The sequence below is a fragment of the Sturnira hondurensis genome, unplaced genomic scaffold (genome assembly GCF_014824575.4).
Source record: "Sturnira hondurensis isolate 20B ecotype Veracruz unplaced genomic scaffold, ASM1482457v3 Scaffold0017082, whole genome shotgun sequence".
Taxonomy (NCBI): domain Eukaryota; kingdom Metazoa; phylum Chordata; class Mammalia; order Chiroptera; family Phyllostomidae; genus Sturnira; species Sturnira hondurensis.
Window position 1 is genome coordinate 2392959 of NW_028089713.1, and position 5606 is coordinate 2398564.

General features: G+C 43.4%; 1 pseudogene; it reads right to left on the reverse strand.

The window, feature by feature from the left end:
* Positions 1 to 4323: 4323 nt before the first annotated feature.
* LOC119001678 (small ubiquitin-related modifier 3-like) lies at positions 4324 to 4722 on the reverse strand (annotated as a pseudogene).
* Between the last annotated feature and the right edge of the window lie 884 nt (positions 4723 to 5606).

Below are 5606 nucleotides of genomic sequence, written 5' to 3' on the forward strand. Positions count from 1 at the left end.
ACTGAAACACTACAGGCTGTCCCAGAGGTTGGTAAGATTCTCTTTACATTTTTGGATGCTTGTTTCCTCATTTTGTTCTGGTTGGGTATTTCTTCCTTTTGTTCCAAACTGTTGCCTTGACTCTTGGTTTCCTTCCTGTCACTATTGTTCCCCTGAGTATTTTGTTTTATTTCACTTTGGGTATCCTTCATTTGTTTTTTCATTTTTTGACCAAGCTCAATCAGTTCTGTGAGCATTTTGACTACCAGGGCTTTAAATTCTCCAACAGATAGGTTGACTGTCTCCGTGTTGCTTAGCTCTCTTTCTGAGGTTTTGCTCTGTTCTTTCATTTGGGCTGTATTTCTTTGTCTCTGAGCAGCAGATAGGTTGTAAGGGGCGGGGCCTTAGGTATTCACCCAGGTAAAGCAACCATCCTTGCTCTGCTTCAGTGCTGCCTGTGGGAAGGGGATCAGAGAGAAGAGCGCAGCTTGCCTGCTTGATTCTAGAGCACTTTCCAAAGAACTCTCGTGTGAGACTGGGAGTTTTTCCCACCGCAGCAGCCCCAGCTGTAGCCAACAGTCAGCTCTGAGTCTCAGTTTCCCCGTTCAGCCAGGCCCCCTGCTGGGTCTGCCAAGTCAGCACAGTTTTTCTGAGTCAGCCAGCATGGTCCACCACCTTCCCGATCTGGTTCTTCTGGTTGATTTTCTCTTTAATTCCTTGTTTGTTGGAGTTCCATGAAGTTTGATTTTCTGGCGCTTTTGGTTGTTTATTGGTTTTAGATTGTTTGTTATCCTCCTGTTGGTTGTGTGTGCAAGGAAACGAAGGAGTTTCCGGCCTCCATCTTGGCCGGAACTCCTCATCTGAACTTCAGTCTACACAGACATCACTGTTTCCTCACCCTGAGGCCTTTGTATATCCCTGCTTATCTACGGCACTCTTTCCCTCCTCATTAGCTCCTATCCCTCCTTCAAATCTCTGCTTCTCATTTGTTCAAAGAGGCTTCTCATTTGCTCCTAGGCCCCCGACTAAATGAGGTCCCTCCTCTGTTCATCATAGCAGCAAGAGTTCCCCCAACACAACACTCGCCACACTGACAGTAGGTGTTAACTAGGTTTCCTAAGCCCTGAGCATGGAGGCCACATTCATCACCTTCCCAATGGTGTCCCCAGTACCTAGAAACGCACAACATATGTAAGAGGTACTTAGTATTTACAGCCCACATCTTTCCTGAGCTCCATTTCCATTTGGACCTTCCCGTATGCACAAAGTCCACGCATCCACAATTAAAATCGTTTTTTCCTACATCACCACCACCATCCAAACACCTATTCTTTTACCTATATTCTTTACCACAATGAAAGGCACTGCCATCCACCACCTGCCCAAGCCCATCCCTGACTCCTCCCTTTTCCTCACTCCCACATTCATGAAGTCTGTCACTTCCACCTCAATTACTCTCAAATCCACGTACCTCTTTTGGGCTTTTGACTCAGACACAACGGTTTTAACCACTGACTGACTCTGAGATTCTTAATTGCCTTGGACAGGTTGTTAATTTCTCTAAGTCTTAAATACCTCAGGGGATAAGAAATGACAAGTCAGCATCTACTAAGTGCTCAGTAAATGTTATCTACTATTGCTGTTTCCAGGCCCACTGACACTGCATAGGCGTACTATCCTTTATAGCTCAGATTGCTGCCACAGCCTAATCGTTCCAGCCAGCACTCCAGTCTGTCCTTAACAGTGCACCCAGAATGATCTTTCAAAAATGCAAATGAGGTCATATCACACCCCTGGTTAAAACCCTTTAATGGCTCTCCACTGCCTTCAAGATAAGGTTCAAATTAATTAGCTTGGCATATCACACCTTCATCACCAGCCCCTTCAACACCCCAACCCCATCTTCTCATTACTTCTCCAATCACATCCTTAACTCATTACAGGGAACTTCTCCTCCAAACAGGCCACTCTCTCCTGCAGTTCTTTCATTTGCTGCTTCCTCAGCCCACGTGGAAGGTCTTTTGCCCCTAACTCCATGCTAGACCACAACAGAATGCAAAACCCCAGGAAACAGTCTATGCAGTTGGAATCACTAAGTACCTTACTTTAAGAGGTTACAGGCATGGAAAGTGTCATGTAACAAAAAGCTGGTCTCATTCTAGTCTCTAGTGCTCCTCATTTTCTATTTTTGAAATGTTACCCTTGGCATTTTCAGTATCACATCCACCACCACACCCCCAGGGCCTCCTCATTCAGGGATAGGCAACCCATCTCTAGGGCGTATCATTTCTTTTGATTATTTCATTTCAAACAAAAAAATTATCTAACCATCAAGACACTTGACTTGAAGGGAAAACTATCTAGGATTCATTTCTTTTTATCTCTACTTACAGGTTGCCCTACATATAGCAGCTTCATACAGTTACGAAATTGTCTTTGGTTACAGTGGTAAATTACATAAACACCTGCACCTGGACAGGGCTTGTCTTAAACCACTCTAGACATGTTAAGTATTGTATATTCTGTAATTCTCAAGGGTTCAAGTGAAGGGAAAAAATTAAAATTCTCCAACTGAACAAGGTATGCAAGGCTTTTTATGTTGTTCTTTTGAGCAAAATAACTCACTGGAATATAAGAGCTGAATGAGCATTCCATTCATGGAGAAAGGGGGTACATTCACAGAACCAGTATTGTCCCCCATTCCATCTCTATTTGATGTAGATCAAAACATGCTATTGGCCAATTTGTTTATTTTATTTTTTAGATTTTACTTATTTTTAGAGAGAGGGGGAGGGAAGGAGAGAGGAAGAGAAACATCGATGTACGAGACAAACATCAATTGGTTGCCTCTTACACACACCCTGACCAGGAATTGAACCAGCAACTTTCTGCTTTGTGGCACAACACCCACCCCACTGAGCCACACCTACCAGAGCAGCCAATTAGTTTAAAAAATGCAGATTGCTGGCCAAGATGGAGGCATAGGCAGACACACTGTGCCTCCTTGCATAACCAAAGGAAGGACAACAATTTAAAAACAAACAAAAAAAACCAACCAGAACTGACAGAAAATCGAACTGTATGGAGGTCTGACAACCAAGGAGTTAGACACATTCATCCAGACCAGTAGGAGGGGAGGGGCAGCTGGGCAGAGAGGACCCTGGTAGGAAGCGGGGGAAGTGAGTGAAAACCAGCAGAGTCGAGCAAGCACCATTGTTCTCTCTCAGACCCCTCCCCCCTCAAACAGCATCGCAACACAGCGGCATGGGTCACCCTGCCCTGGTGAACACCTAAGGCTTCGCCCCCACTATATAACAGGAGTGTCAAGATTTAAAAAAATTGCCCAAATGAAAGAACAGATCAAAGCTCCAGAAATAATACAACTAAGTGATATAGCCAAAGTATCAGATGCACAGTTCAAAGCACTAGTGATCAGGATGCTCACAGAATTGCTTGAATTTGGTAACAAATTAGATGAAAACAATGAAGGCTATGCTAAGTGAAATAAAGGAAAATGTACAGGGAATCAACAGTGATGGAAAGGAAACTGGGATGCAAATCAATGGTGTGGACGAGAAGGAAAAAAAACATCCAACCAGAAAAGAATGAAGAAACAAGAATTCATAAAAATGAGGAGACGCTTTCCCAGTCAGGGCACATGCCTGGGTTGCAGGCCAGTTCCCAGCAGGAGACTCACGAGAGGCAACCATACATTGATGTTTCTCTCCTTCTCTCCTTCCCTTCCCCTCTATAGATAAATAAATAAAATCTTTTTTAAAAAAAGAAATTATGAACAGTAAAATGACAACAAACTCACAATCATTAACCACACCTAAAATAAAAACAAAAGCAAACTAAGCAAACAACTAGAACAGGAACAGAAACAGAAATGGAGATCACATGGAAGCTTAGCAACAGGGGAGTGGGAGGGGGAGAGGGGGGAAGGTACATAGAATAAGTAGCATAGATGGTAGGTAGAAAATAGACTGGGGGACAGAAAGAATAGTATAGGAATGGAGAAGCCAAGAACTTGTATGACACATGAACACGAACTAAAGGGGGGGAACATAGGTGGGAAGGGATGTGCAGGGCAGACAGGAGTGAAGGGGGGGAAATGGGACAACTATAATAAAATCTACTGAAAAATAAAAATACAATTTTAAAAAAACAAACAAAAAACACAAACATTTGTGCACCTACATAAGTCACTTTACATACAATAAAGAAATGGAGAAGGGGAGAGTGAAAGAAGCCGTAGTCAGGGTGTGGAGGAGCTCAGCTGCAGTTTTCCAAGTGAAAAGGTCTTCTTGGTCTGCAGGAAGAGTTCCGAAGCAGCTTCCCTCTTCAGCAGACACCTCCCGCCGGCCGCTGGAACACATCAATTGTATCTTCATCCTCCACTTCCAGCTGTGCGGCTGTGTTTCACTGATTGGCTGTCCTTCAAATAGAGATCTGATCTGCCTCATTGACAAACCCTGTCCTTCACAACAGACTTTCATTAGTTTACTACTATGTGGTATACGCCTCTTAATCTCACACTTCACCACAGAACCAGCCTGCCCCAACACCTTCAAATCAGAATGATCCGTTTCGTAGGGACTCCTTTCCTAGGCGTTTCTGCCATGGTAGGTACCAGAGTCTCCTCAAGCTGTGGCTTTACAAGAGTAAAGTGTGGTACCCAGCACACACTAAATGCCAATACAAGCAGCACCAGAAAGAAGCCTTAGGTTTTAACATTCCTAAGGCACCTAAGACGGGTACCTCCCAAAGTTGTACAGTGCACACCCATCTGCAACTATGTGTTGGCCATAGCTCAGGACAACTGAACAGACGTTCCACTCACCTTAAAGGCCTTAGTGATAAGGGAATAACGCTTTGAAAAGCACATGAGCTGGCAAGGTTCTTGTGGGCAGTCTCACCGACCCTTAATATCCCCCAGGAACAGAACCTGAAGACCAGGAGCTTCAATGTAGCTCCTGAAAGTGAATGTGAAATGTTCTGCATTTTTTAAATGAAATTTCTTAAATTTCATTTGCTTTTCAAAAAGGGCTATAATTCCCAAAGTTTAAGAACCACTGCTAGAGAATGTACCAGATGCTAAGCATATAATTAATGTGCACTTTTGTGAGAAGCCCTCAGTATCTCTTTGGACTAGCCACAATTCACCAGGTACTCTTTGTAAACTCAACAGACAAACCCATCATCTCACCATTTGAAATCTCTCCAGTAACAAAGAGCACGGACTGGTGGGTTAGGATTATGTACACACTTGTGCCTAAAGAGGGCTTGCCTAAAATCACTCCAGACATGCAGGCCCCGGACTCCATAGTTTCTAATTCTCAAATCTCTAGTGGGGAAAAAACTCCACAATTCACTGTTTAAAAATACTCTGCCAAAATTTGAGGTTTCATTCAGGATTGGGTACCTAGAACTGAAATATAATTACTCTACAGTAGCTAAGGGAAAATACTAAAAGTTGCTGTTTGAGTACACTTTTTTTTAAAATTTAATTTATGTATTTATCTTTAGAGGGGAAGGAGAGAGAGAGAGAAACATCAATGTATGGTTGCCTTTGTGCATCCCCTGCTGGGAGTTGGCCTGCAGGGAACCAACCTGCAACCCAGGCA